The following is a 24,943-nucleotide window of genomic DNA, read 5'->3' as shown; positions in this document are numbered from 1 at the left end:
CCTACAGAGCATAGCCCATGGTGCACAGCCCCAGATAAGATCATTAACATTAGTTGAATGAGTCAAAGAATACCCAAGATCACTTAAATATGAATGGCTAGAACAAGAATATTTTGATATCATATTCAGTGTTTTTCTCAATAAATCTTTCTGTCCCTGACTTTTGTGTCCACATATGGTCTTGGGACAAAAATTTGCATATGAGATAAGAGAACTTTCATTCTCAGGGGGTTGATGTTCAATCATAGCCAGGTTCAATCAAACACCACAATAAAAATAGATGACATAACCAAATTGGGTTAAAAAGGAACTTTTAGAAAAAATTAATGTTTATTTATTTTTGAGAGTGAGAGACAGAATGTGAGCAGAGGAGGTGCAGAGAGAGAGGGAGACACAGAATTCAAAGCAGGTTCCAGGTTCTGAGCTATCAGCACAGAGCCCGGTGCAGGGCTGGAACTCACAGACCACGAGATCATGACCTGTACAGAAGTTGGATGCTTAACCAACTGAGCCACCCAGGCGCCCCAAAAAGGGACTTTTTAATGCCTCTGGAATAAGGGTAGGACATATATCTCATTCTAGCTAATCAGCAATAATCTCACACTGTGGCCACAGTTATTATATAAACATGTGGTGAAATTCAGGCCAGCAGGAAGGAGCCATTGGTAGAGTGTTTCTGGACAAGGCTGCTGTACTTCTCAGAGACAGTCTCTAGATAGGGACAAAGAAGTAGGTAGTCCTGGACAATCCAATAGTTTATGATTAAGAAATAGGGCCAGCGTTAGGATAAAGTCAACATTATAGAAGGTGAAGCAAATTAACAGGAAGAAATCAGGGCCTTGGTGACACCATAGAGCCAATAAATCAAACCAAGCTGAAGTCTGCCCTACTTCTACCAACCTGCTGGCCAATGTGATTGAGTTCTGTGTCCCTCACAAAAAAGCCTCATCCCAAGGATATACCAATTCTGTGCTACTCCTTGAATCATGACTCCCAAATTGGTTCTGCTTATGTTCAGAGACTTTTTAAATCCTGCTCAAGTACTATTTCTTTAGTTTTTGTGGGTTTTTTGGTCCTATCTCAGAGGTGTTTGAACAAAGTCCACCAGTGTATGATGAGGTAATGACCATTCCATTGCCATTTTTCAGATCCCTCTCTTAATATCCCAGAGTCTCCTTTCTTGTGCTTCAGCCAAAACTAAATGTTCCTATGAACAGTAATTCATATAAATAGATGCCCACTTTATATGCTTACTATAATGTATCACTAATAAGTATCTGTCATCCTGGATTCAGCCCCCTGGTTGTGTTAGACCTCTAAGTTCCAAAGACATGGCTGGAAAAGGAGACTCTGGTCCTTGCTCCCTACAAATAACATTCTTGAAGAGTTTGTCTAAGAACATGGGCTTTACTATCACACAAATCATGATTTTCATCTTGATTTTGACACTATGTAACCCTGGATAAGTTGCTTAGCCTCATGGTTCTCAGCTCCCCCATCTGTAAAATGGGTATGGGTGTTGTAATCCACACTTAACTAAAAGTTGTGGATATTAAATGAGATCATGTAAATTAAGGGATTAGCAGAATTCCAGGCACTTCAGAGACACTCAATAAACAGTAGTTATGATGGGTATCTTTCAAATGATTTCTGCTTCCTGGTATTCAACTCCTTACATAATTCCCTCCCTTAGTGAACCACTTTTAGAAAATAGAATACAACAAATATGATAGAATGTCACTTCTATGGTTACGTTATGAAAGGCTGTGAGTTCTGTTTTGCTGGGTTCTCTCTATTGCCTTCTCATCTTACATACACTGATGAAGCCAGCTGCCATGTTGGAGAGGTTCATGGAACAAGGAACTGAGGATGGCCTCAGGCCAACAGCCAGCAAGAAACTGAGGCCTTCAATCCAACATCCTCTAAACAAGTGAATTCTATCAATAACCACCGAGTGATCTTGGGAGGAGATCCTTCCCCAGTCAGGCCTTCAAATGAGACTACCACCTCAGTCAATATTGTCAGGAGAGCCTGTGGGAATGAAGCAGAGAACCGTCAAGGCACATCCTGATTCCTAACCTACCTAAACTGTGAAGTAATAAATGTGTGTTGCTTTGAGCCATTAATTTTGGGGATCATTTGTTATGCATCAATAGATAATGAATACAGTAGCTTTGAGGCTATTACCACTATACTCTTCCTTCTGCTACTGCTTCTACTGCTGCTGCTGCATTTGCTAACAACAGACCGAAGACGAAAAGCCCATCCCCAGGGTTTCAGAACATACTTGAAGAGATTATAGAGAACATCTATAATCTCAACATTGTAATCAAATCTTCTGTTTGTGATAAATTCACTCAAAATTTCAACATTTGCTTTCTACTCTTTAATATGTGCATACTTCTTAAAAAATACCTACCAATTAAATTTATTAATCTCCCCCACCTAAAATATTCAGATAAGATAGTTGATTTAGGACCTTGTGTCTTATTCATTTTTAGGCATACTTCACCCCTAACATATTACTTGTCATTCACCTCAAACAGATACATCTTCGAATTTTTTTTTACATGTATTTATTTTTGAGAGACAGAGACAGAGCACGAGTGCGGGAGGGTCAAACAGAGAAGGAGACACAGAGTCAAAAGGAGGCTCCAGGCTCTGAGCAAGCTGTCAGCACAGAGCCCGACACGGGGCTCAAACTCACAAACCATGAGATCATGGCCTGAGCCAAAGTCAGACGCTCAACCGACTGAGGCACCCAGGTGACCCAAACAGATGTATCTTTGAATGGTTCCAATCTACATTGAAAACTTGCTTTGGTGGTATGACCAGAGGCTGAACATATTGCCTTCATCTATAAAGTGGGGATAATTTCCCTATTCTCAGAGAGTTGTCTTGAGGCTAGAGTGAGAGAATATTTATCAAGTATCTGAGCAGTAAGTGACAACAAATGTATCTTTTATTTCAAATCTCTCTTATGCATGAATCACAGTATCTTGGAACATTATGGATCTTAATCTGCCATAGGAAATTACACTGAGAAATAACAAAACTATATCAAAAGTGAAAAAGGAAAATAAGTGACTATAAATTCATAACAAACTCTTTTTTTTAGGTTATCATGGGACTTCATTTCCGCAGGATTCTACAGACATATCTGTGTATTCTTTTTCCTCAAGGGGAAATAGAACAGCCTCCTCCTCTGAGAGTCTAGGGTGGTCACACGTTGAGATGTTTGGACAAAATCTGTCTAACATCTGCTTGGATTTCATGGCCTCAGACTGAATGGAAGGAAGTAAAGGAAAATGCAGGAGCAGCTGGGACATTGGATCCAGTAAGGGGAACAGACCAGTCAATACAAAGTGCCCAGTGTCCTCAGGAAACTCAGACCTTAGGTTTCCCACCCAGCAGTCAGGATAAGTCAAGTTACCCAGTTACCCACATCAAAGCCAGCCTCCTTTGCACAGTGTGACCACAATAAGTGGTCTTGTTTTCTGGAAAAAGGGAATGGTTGGAGCTAGCTAGTATTGTGTCTCATGGTGCTCCTCTAACTTCAATACATACATTAGTCACCTGGAGATTTTGTTAAATTTCAGATTCAGATTCAGTAGGTCTGGAGTGGGCCTGAGGTACCTACACTCCTGAAACACTTCTAGGCTTCCAGGTGATGCTGAGTAGCTGGTCCATGGATCACATTTTGAATAGCAAGAGTGTAGTGGAAAGAGCATGGGCTTTGGAACCAGACAGACATGAGTTTGAGATCCAGGTCAACCATTACTAGCCCAAGTAATCAGGCAAATTAATTGATCACTCTGAACCTATTCCCTCACCTAGAAAATGAATTGATTTATCCCCCCAGGACTTTTTTGAACATCAAAGGGAAAACAAATATGTTCATAGATGCTTAGTAAAATGTTCTAGCATGGTAAAATGTAGGGAAAGGAGAACTACCAAATCTCCTATGCTTCCATCTGTCAGCTCCTTTAGTAGCCAATCTGACTGGTCATCTCCAGGACATTGGATTGGCTGTGTTCTTGTTCAGGGTTACTTCCTGATCCTTTGGAATAAGGACTTCTTGGTACTTTTTGTCTCCTTGAAGAAAGACAAGCCAAGTCTGTATATCTACCCCACTTCACGCATTCCTGTAGCTGAGTGACTCGGACCATAACTTCCTCTGAAGACTCAGCCACCTCAAATTTAAGGAGAGGAGTTAAATAGACCAAATTAGATTTCTAAGCCTCTTGCTGCAAGCAGGCTTTTACCACAGCTCATCATTGGAGGTTACTGCATATTGGCTCAGCTATTAATAACGAAGAGCTTTGTCTCTCATATGGATATTTTCCCTATGTATATAGTCACCTCAGTTGAGAGTCAGTGGGGTGTGTGAGCGGTAGGCCAGGCTTTGAGCATTTATTCAATTCTTGGTTTAATACATTTCAATTTTGCAAAACCTCACTCTGATCCCTTAACTGTAGCTGCCATCATCCCACTACCACCATACTCCTGTTATCATCATCATCATCATCATCATCTGCCCCAGCAAGATTCAAACCCGAATTTGTTCAGTTCAACTGGAACTGAATTTACTGAATGTCTGCAGTGTGCCATATGTTGTGGTCTTGTCCTCTGCATTCGTGTTGTTGGATGGATCGGATCTGTTTGAATGGTCTGAGTGCATTGGGCATATTGATATTAGGTACCGGGGATGAGGAGATGTCAGGAACCGCTTCACTCAGGCATCGGAGCAAACTTGAGTCTCAAGTGATAATTTCCATTAGTGAACTCAGCTTTAGGAAACAATGGCAGGGGCGGGGGCGGGTGGGGGGCGAGCAAGCTTGAGTACACCTTCATCTCAATGAGGTCTCCCTTAGGTTAGAGTTGGGGTCTGGGAGGGGGATGCTGCTGCCATAGACACAGGCAGCACCAGAAGTTCTGCTCACGCTACCAATGGGCTTCTTATCGAGTTTGGACATTATCTGAAATTAAAATCATACCTGACATATGAGGCTGTGGAAAGAATGCATCGTGCTCTCCCACCTGAGATTATCTCAGTCTAGTTCCTGTGCAGTGAGAAGGACTGACAGGATGCTCAATTGCCCTTTCTGGCAGGAAAACGGTCTTTCTCCAGGCCATGGCTGTTGAAGAAAATTCTCTTGAGAGTGGCTTTCCTGGAGAGAAAGTGAAGCACTGACTTTTGCCTGGAAGATCACATCTGTGTCTGCATAAGTGTCATCCTGTCCTGCTTCCTAAGCTTCACACAGAACTACTACCATGATAGTTATTTACAACCACATTTTCTCATTCCATGTTGCCAAAACCTGTAATACAGACAGAATGTGTAATCCCATTCTACAGCTGAGAATACTGCATCTCAGATGGTGCAGGAACTTTTAAATACGTGCAAACTTTGCATACTAACTCATATACTTTGACCCCATCCCGATGCCCTTTTTTCTAGGACCAAAGAGTAAACATTTCGGGCTTTGTGGTCTACCAGTCTCTATAGCAACTACTCCATCTCTGTTGTGACAGCGTGAACACAGCCATAGCAAATGCATAAACAAATGAATATAGCTATATTCCAACACTGAATTGGCTGTGTTCATTTACAAAACAGGCAGCTAGCCCACAGGCAATAATTGTGTGACCTCTGTTCTAGAATGCTCTCTGGATTCCCACCCCTGATACCTGGTGATAAGCCAGGTAAACAGGAAAATAAACATTAATGGCCTCTGAGTTCCCATTCTGTCCAATAAATACCTTGTGACCCAGGCCCGGTCCCAGGTCCTAAATCTCATGCTGTGGTATTTTTTTGTGTCAGATATGGCCCACATCAATCATTAACTATGCCATATCCTTTCATTGGGGCATGTACATCATGGTAGAACACAGCCCACGTGCTCCTTATCAGCTTCATGGTGTGGCCCATTATTTAGTTTTAGGACTTTTTCTGTAATATAAATAGGGACTTTGAAGTCCATTGAGTTAAATAGTGGATCCAATCTTCAATCACAGTTTCGGAGAAATACAGACATGCTTTTTTCTTCTGGGCAGTTTTCTTATCGACCCTTCGTAAAGGCAAAGAGCAAAATATTAAGTCGTAACTCAGGGAAAACATTTCTGCCATGGGCTGAGATAATGTGACTCAGGTATTTCCTTTCCAGTGGAGACTAGAGATGAATGGATAGTTAGCATGTCTATTAGACTTTCTCTATCAAACATCAGATATCGTAAACGAGCTTCTGAGAAGTGCTGGCTCTCATTCGATTCACAATAAAATCCTCTAACAAGAACTTAGAGTGCAGATAATCTCCATTGTGGATTAAAGTAAAACCCATAGATTCGGCCGCTATGTGATATAGAGAGGTAAAGATGCCATCCTTCTGGGAACACTTAAGAATGGATCATTTACTGCCTTCTGAGAGGAACAGCCAGACCACTTCAGTACAAATATGAACAGAATAGTATCCTCTCAGTGGATGTCTTGGCTTGGGGTTGGCGGAGACCATCCTCAACAGAAGCTAGTGGGTACAAAAATCGAGAAAGAATGAAGATCTGAGAGGTGAATAGGAAGCCCAGTCAAGAGGAAGAAGAAGGACTGAGAAAATGCCTGGAATTAATTATTGTAGTAACTTTGTCAACTTTCCTGTTGAGAGACAATCCCAAGAACCAGGAATCCAGCCACCTGGTCATTCGTTCACAGGCTCATGCATGCATGTTTTTACTCATTTATGCATGTGAGCATTCATCTATTCCTGGGATAATTTGCATAGTAGGCTCCTATAGTATATTTGAATGCGTAAGTACACAAATTCATTAATCCATCCATGCACAAAGTCATTTATTCATGCATCCATGCAAGTTTGATTCACTCCTTCATTTATGGGTTCTTAAAAGTATTCATTAATCTGTTCAACAAATTGCCATTTAAAATTCACCATATAAAAAGCACTGAACTAAACCATGCTGACTCCCCATCTTCATGGAATGCACACTTAAGGGGAAAAAACATGAGCATAAAAAAGACTAAATATTAGATCAATTAAAAATATATATGCTACAAGTAAAGCATGGTGGACGTTCATGAGCAAGGAAGATTTACTTTGCTTTGTAGCAGAGATATAGGGGGTGAGAGGTAGATCATTCAGAAGAAGGTAGTCTTTGGGGCGCCTGGGTGGCTCAATCAGTTAAGCACCTGACTTCAGCTCAGGTCATGATCTCACAGGTTCATGAGTTCAAGCCCTGCATCGGGCTCTGTGCTGACACCTCAGAGCCTGAAGCCTGCTTTGGATTCTATCTCTTTCTCTGTTCCTGCCTGTTCTTTCTCTCTCTCTCTCTCTCTCTCTCTCTCAAAAATAAAGATTAAAAAAAAATGTTTTTAAGAAATATTTAAAAAAATAAAAAAAGGAAGTGGCCTTTAGGCTGATGCATGATGAGTAGACAGAATCTGGATGGGATCAGCGAGGTCAAGGGAACGATATGAGCACATGAGACGAGCTGAGAAAAGACGCGGGGTATGAAGAAGCTGCTGAGGAGTAATGGGATCCGTACGGCTGGAGCACAGGACATTGGCAGAAGCCTGACAGGCAAGAGAGAGCCGCATCATGAAGGACCTCGAATGCCAAGCTAAGGATTTAGGACTTGATCCTGTAGGTGGTAGTGAGCTGCTGAAGGATTTTAGAGAGAAATTATACCGTCAGAAATGGGCTTAAGGAAGTTTACTTTGGCTCTCTTGCATAGAGAGGCAGGGAGAACAGCTAAGAAGCTGTTAAGGGGAAAGATATTGAGGGCCAGACCTGGAGCTGGGAGAAAAGAGGAGGTGTGTGTCTTTGTGAGTGTGTGTGTGTGTGTGTGTGTGTGTAAGAGTATGAGTGTGTGAGTGTATGAGTGTGGGAGAATGTGAGTGTGTGAGAGTGTGTGAGGCTAAGTGGGTATGAGTATGAGTGTGAGACAGAATGTGAGTGTGTGTGATTCTGTGTGTGTGTGTGTGTGTGTGTGTGTGTGGAGAGAGAGAGAGAGAGAGAGAGAGACAGGGAGGCAGGGAGAGAGAGAATGGAGGCAGAAGGGGAGAGAGGTGGAAGATGTTTGATAGAATTGAAAACTGGCGGTGGAAGGCGAGGCAAGAACAGGTGCCTGTGTGTTTTGAGCAGACATCCAGGAGACGCTGGTACTTTGGACCATGAGGAGGATGCGGAGGAAGAGGAGCGGCAGGGAGGAAGGAAGCCCAGGAGGTGGAGCTCAGCCTGCGCTTACCAGGATCCTCTCCTGGGTCCTGGGCATGCTGGCAAACGTCCTTGACACCAGAGGCATGCACGGGGCGGGGGGGGGGGGGGGGCGTGAGCCCGCACAACGGAGAGCCCCTGCCTCCTCCCCCACCCCATCCTCAGCTCCGCTCCCGGGAAGTACCCAGGAGACAATCACGAAAGGCCACTCGTTGTTAGAGAGAAGGCCTGGGGTGGGGGGAGGGGAGGGAGAAGAATTACCCACAAAGTGACTTCTGGAGCTCGCCTGTTTCTAGCGCGTCTTCTCAACCTTGGCCTGAGCTAATGAACCTCAGAGAGCAAAGCTGTCTTTTGTTTGTTTGTCATTTTGAGGTTTTCTGGTTGATTAAGATCTAAGCCAGCAGGAGGGTTTGAAATCACCAGCAATTCTTAGTTTGAGGATCACAGGGCATTTTCATCCCCTCCTGACAAAATGCTGAACTTAATGTAAAAATGCTGTCCCATCCACTTTAGATGAGAGAAACTGTTAAAAGGATTTTTCTTTTACTGTTTTTTCCATTTGAATTGTTATTTTTTTCCCTCCTCTTATCATTTTCTGCTTTGTTTCACACCCCCTGTAAATCAGGTTTCTTTTAAAAGAGCAAAAATTGAATTCTTAGTTACAGACAAAAACTACAAATGAATCTCACTTTGAATGAGGCCAAAGGAAGTAAAAAAAATGGTTAGTGGGTGACACTTTGAGGTTTATTTTTTCTCATCAAACCCTGGTCTTTTTTCTTCATGGACCGTTTTGTCACCCTCCCACCAACGCCTAACCTGCATCCTTGAAACCCCAAACTCTTGCTGGAAAAAGAATGCAGCCGTCAGAGCTCCTGTTTTCTGGGGGAATGTAATTATCTAACCTGGCATGGATCCAGAATTCAGCTACCCCTGAAAAGAATTTCTTACGAAAGATTAAGTGGTAACACATATGTCAACAACACTCCCAGCTCTGGAGTAATTCTGAGCAAACAAGAAAATGGCAACAGTTCCTGATTCTAATCTGGAAACGCTCCCTGGGTCTTTTCCTACCCCAGGTGGTATAAAGCTCTTGGATTTGTTCTGGTGTTGTATATTGGGAGCCAGTAGACAGATGAGGGGGACGACAGGTTTATCCACAGTGGAGCCTTAAGGGGATGGGAGCCTGGGAAGCAGCTGGCCAGCAGGCAGCCCTATGAGGCTGGTCTGTTTTAGGGATGCTGCACAGGCCACTGGGTCTGTTTAGCCAGGGCCCCCATCCTGTTTTCTGTAGCCCTTGGCCTTGGCCGGCATGGCAACACTGCCCTCTGCTGGAACAGTGCAGTCATCGCGCCCCACCTGAGCTCTGATGGTCAAGGACAATGGCTGGGAATATGGTGGGGACAAGAAAGGCTGGACAGCAAAGCAACCTCCAGAGGCACCTTTTATGTGGCTCACTTGCCAAGCGCCCCCATTTCTGATGTCACCCTTGACCCAGGGATTTGGAATCAGACAGACAGCACTGTCATGCATTTGCAATATGACCCTGGACATGTTACACCTTTCTGAGATTCAGAACAAAGAAAGTCACCTACATTTGGGGGCTACGGTAAATGCAAAGTGAATGATACCTCTTCAGTGAGTGCGACCACACATCCCAGTTTGCCCAGGATGGTCTCAGTTCATCCTGTGGTCTTGACGTAATTATTCACAGCACCCCTATTCATTTTTTGGATGATAAATGATATGGTCATGCTACCCAAAGCACTAGGGCATACTACTGCTGGGCATAGTAGTTCCTCAGTGAGTCCTAGCTTCTCTCTCCTTTATTAGGTAGCCGATCTTCTACTGTGAATGGATATATCCATTTTTAAAGAGGCGATACGGTGTCCTTTCCCTTTCTTTCTATGGGACAGACTGGAGACTAGCTTTCCTGCATCCAACCAAGAAAATAATACAGCACCATAAGGAAGAATCAGTGGTGAAGGAGTAGGAGACAAAGAAAGACAAAGCAGGCCAACAACTTTCAGGGATATCCTAAGAAAGCCCCTTCAACCTTTCTGCTGCTTCTCAAAGAAGGTATGTTTTGCCTTCTTTGTAGGACTGTGGCAAGGCCCCAATGCAGCAGGATGAAAATGCAGTACTAGACATTATCTCATTTTCAACGGATACCAAGCATCCGCCGTTGGAAAAAATACTTCTAAGAAAGAAAATGCAAAATTTCAGCATGTATAGGCACATAGCTACCTAATATACATTCATTTCTTCCAAGCCTGAAAAATGTGGGGAATGATTGAAATGTCTACCACTTTGATAGCTTACATCCGCGACAATGGCCAAATTTTGTTGCATCAACATCCCTGATGGGAAGCTGGCACCAATGCCAGGGTAGCAGCTGATCTGCATGTCTATTTACATAAATTTGCACTGGTGTGATGCTACAAAATAAATGCTGATATTAAGGAAAGTGGGTTCCCCCCAGTGTTAGTCATCTCATCAGAGCACAGCAGTGATAGCACGGGCACGGGCTTTGAAAACTGGCCTCTTGCGTTCTATTTGTATGACCTTGAATCTGAGTTATGACCTTATTGTACTGTTTCCTTATCTAGAAATGGGCATAGTGATAATACCACCTACTAAAGAGGGCTGGTGCAAGGATTAAATGAGTTAATGCGGATGAAGGATTTAGAGCATCGTCTGGCCTATAAGTGCTCAGATATTAGCTACTATTATTATTCCAGGGCTTGTCCATTGTTTCCCATTATCAACCTTTGTTAACGAGGCCTCTGCTTTCTTCTCTATAAAATGTAAAAGTTGGAAATTTGGAGCCGGGAGAGATCTCAGAACATCTAATCAGTCACTTTCAAACTTTTATTTTATTCCTTTTAAAATAACCATGGAACACTTTTTGAAAATGAAAGCTTATGTGGAAACCCAGCATGGGGGGCCATGTAGCATTGTGGTTGAGAAAAATGGGCTTTGCAGACAGACAGGTCTGATTTCTAGTTCTGGCAAAGCTGCCTATTAGCCTTGTGACTCAGGGCAAATGATTTACCTTGGCTTTAGGCCTCTATTTCATAAAGTACAAAATAGCGATAGTAATTGTAAATTTTTCATAGCGTTGTTATGAAACTAAATGATTTCACACCCATTGAGTGTTTAGTGTCATGGCTGGTACCTAATAAGGACCCAATTATGTTAACTCTTGAGGCTTTAACATGTGAGGTAGACACCAGCACAGCCATTGCAGGTGGGCAGGGCAGAAAACCAGAACTGCGTGGCGACGGGGTGCTCCAAGTGAACCCCTAGGACACTGTGTAATGCAATTTAAAGGCTCCTGATTTAAGACAGCATGTGGAGACCACGTTCCAGAAAGTGTCCAGCCCCTGACCACACCTAACATGAAGCTTCCATAAGCACCTTTCCCCACCCTTAGCCCGGGTTCTAATTCCGTCACTGTCACTGGCTGTGTTTCTGCCCTTCCTTTCCCTTGCCCTTAAAGCCACAACACCGAGACAGCCTTTTCAGTTTAAACACCTTTTTCCAGGGCCTATTAAACTGCGAAAAAGTGTATGACATCCCCTGTTTAGCTCCCAATGGGGCCAAAGTGTCCTGAACTTGCACTTCTAACATCTCCTGCTCCCTTCCTGAGCCCTCAACAGCTCACAGCCGGAGGGGGAATGAGTCATTTCGTTAAAAATAAAAACACTACCATCTTCTCTCTAATGGCTTTGTTCATGATCACTGCAGGCTGGCACTGATATGCATTCCAAGCAGCCAGGGACAGCCAGGGGGCAGCCCAGGAGGCCGGCCTCCCTGAAACCACAGCTTTGTCATCGTATCTGCTTTGCTGAACTACGGGGATCCAGCCATCCCCAGGCTGGCTGCATTGTAGGTGGACGTGGGGGCCCGAATGGCCACGTTCCAGAGGAGAAGGGTGGTGTGGACCCAGGAGTCGCTTAGTTAAGGGACAGAGGATAAGATTCATAACCCACAAAGTGCTAGTCTAATCTCTTATTTTACTGAAAACCAGAAATGGTGGGTAATGAAGTGATCACTTCGCCGAGGACGGGAGAAGCAAGATAAGAATTCAGGGTTCCTGTATACAATTGTAATGACTTCTGCACCTACGGTGCTCCCTTTCGCTTGCTGTTCCCTGCACCATGCTGAACCCTTTATGTTCACCACCTCATTCGGTACTCAAATCAGTCCTCTGAGGGAGACACTATTATTGTTGCCATTTTACAGATGAGGAAACTGAAGCTCAGAGAGGTTAAATTGCTTTCCTAAGCTCCACCAGCTAGTATGCAGCAAAGGAGTGTATGAACTTAGTTCACTTGAATCCAGAGCTTGGATTCTCAAGCACTGAATCCTCCAAGTTTGGGTGGTGGAGAGTGTGTTTATTTGCAGGGACCCTGTCTTGTTCGTGATTGACTCCCTGGTGCTTGGCACGGTGCCTGAAGAGGGACAGCCATCCCATAAATATCCACTGAGTTCATGTGTGCTGACCATGACTGTTTACTCCACTAGGGCCTGTTTTTTTCCCTCCAGTTGATGGTATGAGTGACCGCTATACAACTTTGGTCAGGACAACTTTCTCTGGCCATTTTGAGGTGGCATCTCTCCTCTATCCTCATAAGACACTGTCTCCATACCTGACTTATGCTCAGATACATGAGACGCTCCTGATAAATGTTAGGGCTTAACCAGAAGCTAAGGAAACATGGCAACATTCCACTGTCCACCTTGGAGAAGTCACCCGTCTTCACTGGACCTGGATTAACTCAGCTGGAAGGAAGCCAGATGGTTTCCAAGGACCCCATCCAACAAGAGCTTCAGTTAGGCATGGCAGAAGCAGGGTTTCTCAACCTCAGCGTGATGGACATTTTCAGCTGAATCAATGCCTTGTTGGGGAGGCCTGTCCTGTACATTGCAGAAGGCTTAGAAGCATTCTCAGCCTCTACCCATCAGATGCCAGTAGCACCTTCCCCAGTTGTGACAAGTGAAAATGTCTTCAGAAATTGTCAGATATCTCCTGGGGAGGGAGGGGAAAAAGACCCTGGTATATAGTAACCTAGATTTTGCCCTGACACTGACATCCTCTGTCTCAGTGTCCTTAGGTAGGTCCCTTGTCCTCTCTGGGCCTGACCCCTCACCTGTAAAAGGAGGGCATTGTCCTATTTGCCCAGGATGATTGAGCCATGAATGTGCTCCAGCTGTGATCCTTTCCTACCTGTGCCATGGGTGGAAGTAACCATTCGTTGAGAGAATTGGTCTTAAGTGCTTTGATACAGATATGTAACTGTCGGAATCCATCATGAGGATAGAGTATTATGTTCACTGGATTTGTAAAACCTCACAATAATGTTTGCAACTCAAGGAAAATTGTGTTAGCCTCACTTCAAGCCTGTCCCCAGCTCCAGATGTCCACACTCCAAGTTCCTGACCGTCACACTCACAATTTTCATGACCTGACACCCGTCCACTCTTGGTTCTCGAGTTCACTCTCTATGCTAGGGCCATCTTGTTGCTTTAGAAAGGTGTTACCTCTGACAGGAATACCCTTCTCTCCATCATGTAGGATAAACTCCAGATTCATCCATGCAAACCTGGGTTCACCTCCTCCAAGAAGTCTCCGCAACCCTCCTGTACGCACATTGAACCTCTAGGTCTCTTTTGTATGGCACAGTGGCCACCACGTGTCAGACGCAGATAAGTAGCCTCACCCCCTGGATGCTTCAGGATTTCACTCACGAGATCAGTCTGTTTGTCTGGAGGACGCTGACTGGCATGAGATGTTAATCATCCTCACCATCCTGACCGTGCTGTGCACACGACATGCAGTCAAACATGCATGGGAGACACCGTGCTAGACTCCAGGTTTATAACGATCCGACATCATTCCTCAGTGAGAATCAGATGCCCCTTGTACCTCTTTCTCTCTGTAACCACAAGTTTGTCTCAGGAAGTGAGCATAAAATGCCATCCCCACCCACCCCTGCCTCCGAGGGAGCTAAGAGGTGCAGGAGCCCTCTGCAAAGTCGGAAGTCACACCATCCTCATAAGGGATTGTTACTTATGGCAGAATCAGGAAGAGTATTGCCAGCTCTGTAGCCATTGAGCACTCCAGAGCCAGGTTTTGGCTGTTTGGTCCACTGCTATGTGCATCTTGGCCCAAGCGGGGCCTTATTGGATGAATAAATCAAAGGCCTTACTGTTCTGGTCACTGGCTCGGGATGACAGGATAATTTCTCTCCATGTTCACATTGAACACAGTGATAAATATCCCATCACATGAGCAAATCCAAACCTATCCAAACCTGGAGAATGAGTTCTCTATGAATCCTTCTGGAGCAATTGTTTTCGGATTTCCTTTGAGCGGCCGGGCACCCTGTCTCTTCTTCTACTCTTTTTCTAACGTTTCTTGAAAACCTTACATCTCTGGAGAATACAATTTGAAAAGAATTGGCGATAAATATTCTGAATAAAAGTTTAGGGTAGTTGAAAGAACACTCTACCAGGAGTCTGAGGTTTCAGCTTGGCCTGATTTCTGCCTCTGACTCACTGGGAGACATCTGGGCAGGCACCTCCCTTCTCTTTACCTCGTTTTCCAATCTGCAAAGTGGGAGAGATGGAATAATATTGGATGGTTCAACCCGACATGATAGTCTAGAACAAATGAAGGAGGCACTCACACAATCAGTCTGTTTCTCTCTCCTTTTGCAACATTCCCTTTTTTCTTACTTGTTTGTCCCATCTCCTCCTTCCTGAAGAAAGCAAAGGCCCAAGGGGGTCCCGGTGGCATGTCTCCGGATGATGGAACATCAGCTGTACCTGAGCACCTTTATGGGGTTACTGTGGCAACCTCAGCTCTCGAGTGGTACAATCAGGTGTCCACATGACCTGATTAGAAATGACAAGGGAAACAACAAAAGACCCAAAGTTGTGGCAGCAGCTGGGACCCCACGTTTGGCTCAAGCAGGATGGAGGCACAGCGCCAGGGCCGTGTTCCAGGCAGTTAAAAGAAATATCAGCATCTATTTGCCAACTAATTACAGAATATCATTCACATCATCCGGCCAGAACCTGCTCTCTGGTCCTCACAGGGCCCTGGCCGAGATCAGTTTTCTTTTCCCTCTTCTCATTACCCCACTAATGTCAGATGAACATCTTATAACTTCTCTTGGCATAAGCTTGTCTATGGTAGGACTTGCTTTCGCAAGATGCTCTCTTCTGCCACAAAAAACGTACACATCTCCGTGCATCATGTTTTGACGCCAAGGTTCCCACTTCTTGCTTTTCCCTGCATCCTACCAGGTGTCAGGGAGGCAGATAGCCTAACTTCATTTCTTCTTGGCTCCATTTCCTCTTGGAGCCATCTTGGACACCTCCTCTGAGTCTTAGTTTTCATATCCAATTTGCCTTCTCCATCAGGTTCCCAGGTTTATGAGATAATCAAACTATCCTATGCATTTTAAAGTGCATTACAAATTATGAAAATACCACATGAATTTTCATGTTTTGGGGGTCTAAATGGCTATTTACATTTTGCAAAACCTCTTTACTTCCACAGATTTCCCAGATTGGGTGCCAGGAAAGTCTCCTTCTGTGAAATGATAATAAATGTTCTCTAGGGAAAAAAATGTTTTTAAACCGTTCATGGAAAAATGAAATTGAGTTGTCAATTATGCAAATTTCTTTATGCAGACATCCTCAGTGCCTTTAAGCTAGAAATGTTATCTGACCCACAGAAGCTTTTGCTGTCCCTCAGGAATCAGTTATTACCATAGCCTAGAAATAGTCTAGCAGGAAATAAAATTTGAGAATTACTGAACTACACTCCCTTCTATTAAGACAAGAGCATTATAACAACTGCTTCAAAACAGGGGGAAAATGAGGTAGGGAAGTCTAAGAAAGTAAGAGAAATTAGATCGTTTCGTTTCTTCCTATATTCTGTGGTTGTTTCCCTTTGTATGTTTCTTTTCTTTTCTTCCTCCCTCCCCCACCCCACCCTTTTTAGAATCATTTGGTAACTTGCCATAAATACAAATTTTCATGACCCTCCCTAGATCTACTGAATCACAAACAGGCCCTGCAAGGTGATTCTGATGCACACTGAAGTTTCACTTTAAATCACTGATTTAGCTACTTATTAACTGTGCTTTCTTTCAATGCTAAAAGGTCCCCGTTTGGACAGTAAATTGTATGGTCACCCTAAATATAGCTATGGTGGCTAAAATATTTTGTGAAACAATTCCATTCCTTTTGGCAAACAGCAGCTGCACACGTACATGCATATGCACACACGTGTGTGCACACACACACACACACACACACACCACACACCTGGATGCCCAGCCTCTGCCCCGGGACACAGTGCATAAATAGATAATTCGGTTACTGAAGAATTACTGCCAGGCACAGCAGAGCGGCCCAGACTCTCCCCCCAACTGTCTCCCACCCCCAGACTGGGTGCTGTCCAAAGGATCAGTGCCTGTATTACGACAATTAAATGCTAAGTGTGTCAAGAGTTTAGCACAGTATCTGCTATACAGGAAGAATTCAATAAATGACTGCTATTTATATTCATTTTCCACTTTTACTGACACTGTCTCTATGTCAGAAACCGTGGTAGGTTCTGGGCAGTAAAAAGTGAAGCAGGTAGACACGACCTCTCCCCTCGGAGCTTATGTTCTGAGTGGAGATGCTGCAAACATCTGATGCTATAGTAGGGACAAGTGGGAGCAGTAGGGTAGCCCAGAGCAGGGCCACGCAGCTAGCCTTGGCCATGGCAGGTGGAAATGCAGTGGAGACGTAGGCAGTCTCTAGGCAAAAGCAATGGCATGTGGGAAAACCCAGGAGATGAGAAAGACCCGGTGCACTGGGGAGGCTCCAAGCACCTTAGGTTGGCTGGAGTTTATAGTCATGGAGAAAACGGGGAAGAACCATGATGGTAAGAGATGAGTCTAACGATGTTGGCAGGGCCTACTCATCAAGAGTGTTTTGAGCCATGTTGGAAAGTTTGAAAATTATTTGGAGGATAATGGGGAGCCATGGAAAAGTTTTCAGCAGAGACGTAGCATGTTTCCATGAGTGTTTTATGAATTCATTCTGGCTATTGTGTGGCTGTGTATGACTGAATGAGAGAAGGCCGGAGCTATGAATAACTGGTGGGGTCTTGGATGACAGAAGTGGAGGGGGTGTGGGATGATGTATCTACAACCACATTTACTGACTTTGGCTTCCAAGTTATCAGATAAAACATTATTATTTTCTCTCTCACCACATATCATTAGACTTTGTTTTAGTAAAGCAAATGGTAGCACAATTACCTGGGCATTTGGACACCTAAGTGAGCTCCTGTTTTTGTTATCTTTGTTGCCTTGACCTTAAGCCTCAGGGTAGACTTCTAACAAATGGAATATTTATTAGCCTATCTAAATATTGAATATTTATATATTATATTATTGCAATAAAGTTACTGCATTACTGTGATTCATAAGAAATATGTATTTGGTCACTCAGATGACCAAAATATCTTTTTCGTTTATATTTAGGCTTAGTCCACTGTTCCTGGCTCACAGCTCTGAAAAGTCTTGGAATTTCTTGAGGGATAAGAGCAATGGGAACATCCTTTATTCTGTTTGGTCTCTCTTCCTAGTTCCTGAAATGTTTCAGAGACATAAGTGTGAAATGGGTGTCTTGTTGTTCATAACAAGCCTCTTTCCACCACAAGTGGGTTTATGTTAATGAGGAGATTTGGGGAAGCACCTAAGAATTTGGGAAGCACCTGGTTACAGGAGAGCCATCCCTGTAATTAGAGGTTTGGAACTTTCAGTCCCACCCTCTGATTTCTAAAGGGCGAATCAATCACCGATGGCCAATGGTTTACTCAATCATGCCCATGTAATGAAGCCTCCATAAAAACCCAAAAGGATGGGGTGCAGAGAGCTGCTGGGTTGATGCTCACATGGAATTTGGGGAGAGTTGTGCACTTGGAGCTTGCTCTATGCCTCTTCCATCAGACTGTTCCGGAGTCACATCCTTTTATAATAAATCAGTGATCTAATGAGTAAGATGTTTCTCTGAGATACATGAGCCACTCTAGCAAATTAACTGAACCCAAGGAGTGGGTTGTTAGAAGCTCCAACCTACAGCCGGTCAGTCAGAAGCACAGGTGAGAACCTGAACTTGAGGTTGTGATCTGAAGTGGAGGGCTGTCTTCTGGGACTGAGCCCTTAACCTATGGAATCTGATGCTATCTCCAGGTAGATGTGTCAGAACTGAGTTGAATTATAAGACACCCAGCTGGTGTCCCAGAATTACTTGTCATTGTAGAGGAGGTGCCACCTCACACCCCCGTGCACCTGTGTGTCTGTGCATACACACACACACACACACACACACACACACACACACTGGAATTGGGGAGAGGAATCTTAGTTATGTTGCTTCTCACTTAATCAGCAATATAAATCTGGGAGTTAGCCAGGTAAAATTTGAAACTGAGGCTTGGAGAGGGCTGACAGTGTTCACAGAGATGGCCAGTGTCCGGTCTTTTGTCTCCAAACGCCATGCTCTTCCACATCAATGCACTGCCTCTCACTCACGCATCAGTGTGTCAGCGGGACCTCGGGAGAGCCAAGGTGTGACAGGTGGAGGCTTGTGTGCAGGTTTGAAATGAGTCACCAGGCTCTGCCCACACTTCTGAGCTCAGGACAGGAGATACCAGAAATGAAAAGAAAGAAGGATAGAGAGGGAGAGGGAGAGGGAGAAATGCAGGTCACTTTCCAATATTCCTAGAGCAGCAAAAGGTGGCACTAGAGGGCTCATTCCCCCCAGAGCCACAGATCCTGCATGGGCTTGGAGCCGCCTTGAGCTGTCCCAAAGCCAGGTACATTTTTTTTTTCTGAAGATGACATTTATTTACACAACCTCCTTCTCTCTGAGCTTCTGATTCCCCATCTGTAAATGAGGGCTTTAATAATCCGTACCTCTTAGGGTTCTGGGGAGGATTTTTGAAAGGATTAAATGAAATAATGCCTGCAATGTTCTCCCGTAGCTGCCTAGCTCCCTGCCACCCTTCAGACCTTTGCCCTGATCTTTCCTGTCCGTCCCCATTGAAATTGCAATGCTCCTCCCTCTTGTCCCTCCCCTACTCTTCCTTGCCTTACTTTCCCCCACAGAACACGGCCAGTGTTGGCCGACAGTGCATAGCAGGGAATTTACCTCCATCGGACATGGCAAATATTTTCCTCGTTTTTTTCCTCTGGTTTCCACCTTTCACAGGAAAGCAAAGGTGGGTTGTCTGTTCTGTTCCTTTATCTGCAGTCCCTGGCACAAAACAGGCATGCAGCAGGTACTAGTTGAATGAAGGATGGATGAATAAACAAATAAATGAGAATATTTCCTTTGTTGGCTCTGCATTTCCACAACTATGGGTTATGCTAGCACAGCTGCAAAGAAGCCAAATTTATTTCTTAGTATATAATACAGAAACACTGTCTCATGCAAAAGAAATAATCACTACAGGAAAAAATAACAATAAACAAATAATAATAGCAAAGGAAAAGCCCTCCTTCAACATCCTTGTCATACTTCTTCCTCCCCACAATTAACCACCATTGGATCTTTCAAATCCATCCTATTGAGTCACAGGTGTCTAAATGCTTAGAAACAGTAATAGGGCGCCTGGGTGGCTCAGCTGGTTAAGCGTCTGACTCTTGGTTTTTGGCTCAGGTCATGATCTCACAGTCCGTGGGTTCCAGCCCTGTGTCGGGCTCTACATTGGCAACGCGGAGTCTGCTTGGGATTGGGATTGGGAGTCTCTGTCTCCCTCTCTCTCTCTGGCCCTCCCCTGCTCTCTCTCTCAAAAATAAATAAACTTTTAAAAATGTTAAAAATAGGAGTGTCTGGGTAGCTCGGTCGGTTGAGCGTCCGATTCTTGATTTCGGCTCAGGTCATGATCTCACGTTTTGTGAGTTCGAGACCAGTGTTGGGCTCCATGCTGACAGCAGGGAGCCTGCTTAAATAAAAACACTTAAAAATTATTTTTAATATTAAAATAAAAAAAAACAAAGTGGTAAATACGAGAGCAAACATCCTCACGGTTTGCTCTACATGCGAGTCATGGCTCTAAACACTTCTATACTTGAACTCATTGAATCTGCACAACATCGTAAGATAGGTGCTGTTTTTACCCCCATTTGCCAATAAGGATGCTGAAGCTGAGTTACTATCTCTTTAATACGTAAATGGGATCATACAGACCTATGAGCCCACAATGTGCTTTTTGTCCATTTAAAATGTGTCACAGTTAGGTGCACCTTGATATTGAAACTCAGTCCCCATCTGTTCCTCCCATCACCGGTTCAGATTAGTATAGGGCTTTCAGGTCACTACAGCCACTCCCAGGTTTCTTAATCTTGTCCTCTGTCACCTCCCACTTGGGGGCTGAACTGAGAGCCTGCAAATGCATTTCTATAATGGTCCGTGCTTTCGCTGTGCCAACGTCTCCCCGCCTCTGCGCACTCTCTGCCCTTCCCTCTGGGACCAAGTGCAGAGGGATATCACCTTCCACTCATGAACTTGACCCCTTTGAACTTCCCATGAGCACCACCCTTTGATTCCTTGCTCCCTTGCACCAAGAAATGAATCCTTCCCGCTAAGTGGGAATGGCCGAAGGTGGAGAGAGGAAAGCTTCAAACATTCTTTAAAATCAGCAGATGCCCAAGGAAGTCAAGCAGGGGGAGCCATGGATGCTATTTTCACTGATTTGCTGACATTTTAAAACCTATCACTCAACCTGTGTGAGCCTCTGGTTTCTCCTGTGTTAAATCATGGGGTTTCACCTTACTACCTCTTGTGTCTGAAGTCTCCCATTTTGGGAGAATCTACCTAATCATAATCAGTTGTAATGATCCCTCACACTTACAGACTGATTTACAACTTACCAAGTACTTGTTGAAGAGGGGATTATTTCCCAGACTCATAAAATTTCAGAGGTGAACCTTACTGGTGAACACATCCAGTGGTTTGCTCACTCTCTGCCCCACACTCCCTGGCAAGAAAAGTCCAGAAGATATAATGGCAGTCCATGATCTCCTTTCAATATTTCAAAAATGCTAACGGGAATCATATATTTCCCCAATAAAATCAGACTTTAATTGCTTTTGGTGGGAATTTTATCAACTAAAATCGGTACTTATTGGAAAGCTAATTATCCCTCAATAAATGTAACTTAATAGACATAACCTCTTGAAACACTGGGGGTCTATGGAAGGAAAAGTTCTGGATGAAAAAGTTACGAGTGAAGTGATGAAGGATTTGGATGACAGAGATCCCCACATTTTCTAGATGAGGAAAGGGGGAGCCCAAAGGAGCAAGTCATACCTCTTCTTCACCACCCCTGCCTTAGATTATGCCTTGTCTCTCCTCTCTTGGACAAACGCACTAGTGCCAGCTGGTCCTAGTCTCTACTGCCCCCTCCCATCGCCCTTCGAACTGCAAATCAAGTGGTCTTTTTGGTATGTAAGCCTCTTACCCCATGAGGGATTAGCATTTTCTGATGTCTCCCCATTGCTGTTAGGATGGAGGCACACCCAGTGGGGCACCTGGGTGGCTCAGTCAGTTAAGTGTCCGACTCTTGATTTTGGTTCAAGTCATGACCTCATGGTTCGTGAGTTCAAGCCCCACGTCAGGCGCTGCGCTGATAGCATGTAGCTTGCTTAGGATTCTCTCCATCTCTCTCTGCACCTCTCCCTCTCCCTCTCTCTCTCTCAAAATAAATAAATAAACCTAGAAAAAATTTAAAGGATAGACGCACACTCTTCTCTTGGCATTTACAAGGTCCCTCATCACCTGGCCTCACCATCCCTTAAGAGTCACCCCATGCTGTAGCTACACCTTATGGTTTTGGGTTGCTCAATGTACCAGGCCCAGACCTTCTTACTGTCCCTCTGTGCCTTTGAACCGACTATTCCCTCTGCAGAATGCCCTTCTTCCACCTGTTTACCTGCCAACTTTAACTCGCCCATCAAGTGTCAGCTTCATCATACCTCCTCCAGGAAGCCTTCACTGCTTGCACCCCTTCACTCCAGAATCGACGGAGTGCCTGCTCTGGGCATTTCAGCACCCCATGCCTTCATGTAGCATACACTTCTCTTGCTGCATTTCCATGTCCTTTTTAGATGGGATTGTTAAGTGGACATGGCTTCCCCAAGATCTCATGGCAGAGGCAGTAGGCCAATATAGGTCTCCTCCTAGCTCAAGAGCTCTGTTTGCTGTGGGACGTCACAAGGCCTTTGAAGACCTCAAGCATTTGGCTTGTCCCTCCATAGATCACCCATTTCAAGGAAAAAGAAATGTTCAACATGGAATTTATTAAGGAATAATTTTAGGACTACCAGAGAGGAAAGAAGGAGTGCCTTTCGGGACCTTAGCAATTGGATTCTATTCCCCCAGACTGGACACACACAGGTGAGATTTAAGAGCAAAACTCAAAGCGGAAGCTCCTTCTAGACAGAGGCACATAGAGCGTACATGCAAACGAGGCCACAGAGACCCCATCACTTATGTGGGAGGGGATTCAGATAATGAGTTGGGGGGTCCCATTAGGCCAGGTTCACTCAAAGAGCATTTTCCTCTGGCCTCTCTGCTTTCTGAGACCCGGTAAGTACAACGTCAGACAGAGAAACCAGCATCTATTTTCACCTGCCCAAACATACAGAACCATCACTCAACAAGGCCTTGGCATTTAAAGAACACTGATCCAGGGGCGCCTGGGTGGCTTGGTCAGTTGGGCGTCTGACTTCGGCTCAGGTCATGATCTCACGGTCCGTGAGTTCGAGCCCCGCATCGGGCTCTGTGCTGACAGCTCAGAGCCTGGAGCCTGTTTAGGATTCTGTGTCTCCCTCTCTCTCTGCCCCTCCCCCGTTCATGCTCTGTCTCTCTCTGTCTCAAAAATAAATAAACGTTAAAAAAAAATTTAAAAAACAAAGAACACTGATCCATTTTCAGAAGCTCCAGGCCCTGGCCTCTAGCTGCTGCTTTAAGGAACAAAAAATCCGGTACCAAGTAGGAGGATCCCCAGGTTTATAATCAGAAGCCTCAGGGATTGCAAAAATGAGAGACTCTATACTTAATTCACAATGTACTTTAATCTGCACTCTTCAGACTTGAACAACCCTGGATGACTGGCAAGCCAAGGACATCTATTATGGCTCGTTTTTCAAATAAGCAAAACCAAACCTAAAAAGAAAAAGAAAAAAGTTAATTGGCTTTCCTGAGATCTAAGTATCAGGGTGTCTGTGTACAAACATAGCAAGCAATCTGAAAATATCAAGCTTTACCTTGACCTTGCTGTGCAATATTGGGGAAGTTACTCAACCTCCCTGATCTTCACTTTGCTCATCCATGAAAGGGAGATTAAATTATCACTCTCTCATGGTCGTTGTGAGATGAAGTGAGATAAAGTATCTAGTACAATAATGGACACACTCTGATACTTGATACCTAGAACGTTCGGACCCTCATCTTCCCACTCCAAATCTCCATATTCTTTCTGATCATCCTGCCTCAAACATGCTCTGGGGCTACAATTTTCCCATCAATAAAGGAGGTTCCAGTGACCTTACATAACCTCTCTGAATCTCTGTTCCCAACGCTAAATTGGGAGGAATAATTACAGCTTCTCCCTTATAGGGTTATTCTGAGGAGTGAAGTAGATAATGCTTAGAAAGCACTTAAGACCATGCCTGGCACACAGCCAACACTAAATGTAAATTAACTATTATCACTGCGGTTGTTGCTAATGTTAATATTATTGGTCCCTCCCATTATAAAATGGAATATATACCCTCTCGCTCAGTAAAGTGATCAAAACTCAGTTCTGTTTGGATCCAAAGAAGATAAGAAAGTTCCTGCATTTTCACTACCAAAGCCCCCCTCCCTTTTTTTCCTTCAGCTGATTATAAAGAATCCTAGACTCTAATGCCTAGAAAGGTTTTCAGCGGCCCTCCGCTGGACTTTTTCTCCAGTGTTTGTGTTCTCTCTAGAACACCTCCACCGGGAGGCATATATTTGAAGACCTCTGGTGATAGGGACCTCCCCACCTGTACGATCGCTCACTCTGTACACAGTTCTGTGTGCTAAACTCTCTAACAGTAGGCCAAAACGCAAGTCCCAGTAGCTTCTTGCCACCATAGCTTTTATCCCACTGCTACCCTTCATCTCTAGCTGGATCCCCAGATGTCACAGAGAATTTGCAGAAGCCTACCTTCAACAACATTTTTCTCCAAACTATAACAAACTCGAATCACATTTGTTGATCATTTTTCTCCTCCTCCTTCTGAAAAAAAAATCTTAAGCACATTTCACCATTCAAAAGGCCTTTTTTTCTCCCCGTCTGCTGGTTCCCACTGGGATGAAAAGCAATAAAAAGTCAGAAAGAAGTATAGGTTTGCCTTCTGGCTTTGTCACTTAGACGAATAGCACCGTAAAAAACGGTGAATGCTATCGGTTAAAGCGAACTCCTCTCTCTCCCTCAATACATTTCACCGAGTTCTGATGCAAGGGGTTTGGACAGGGAAACCTTTTTTCTGGAGATGAATAAGTTGGTGAGTTAAAGATTTTGCATTAAAAACAGATCCTGGTTATAATATCTTCCTGGCAGTTGCATTTTGCTCCCCATGTTTTGTGAGTCATATAAATAAATCTCAGGG

Source organism: Lynx rufus, unplaced genomic scaffold, assembly GCF_022079265.1.
Source record: "Lynx rufus isolate CCGP_SWC_20201006 ecotype Redwood Valley unplaced genomic scaffold, mLynRuf1.p SCAF_10, whole genome shotgun sequence".
NCBI lineage: Eukaryota > Metazoa > Chordata > Mammalia > Carnivora > Felidae > Lynx > Lynx rufus.
Note: the sequence above shows the minus strand (reverse complement) of the source record.